Consider the following 208-nt stretch of genomic DNA (forward strand, 5'->3'; position numbering starts at 1 on the left):
TATGTACAGCATTCTTGGACTCCGACAATACAAGCACGTGTCTCTATCTCTTTCATCTGATTAAAGTAGATCTGTCTCCTCTGTCTCCTCCTGTTTGCCTGCCTAGTGCCGGTTTTCATCGGGCAGGTGTCTCTCTTTATCTAACGTATGAATGTATAGATAAGAGATCATGTAAGTCTTTTCTACTTCTCTCCTCTTCTTTCTCTCT

This window comes from Cystoisospora suis (genome assembly GCF_002600585.1).
Source record: "Cystoisospora suis strain Wien I chromosome Unknown contig_5373, whole genome shotgun sequence".
Taxonomy (NCBI): Eukaryota; Apicomplexa; class Conoidasida; order Eucoccidiorida; family Sarcocystidae; genus Cystoisospora; species Cystoisospora suis.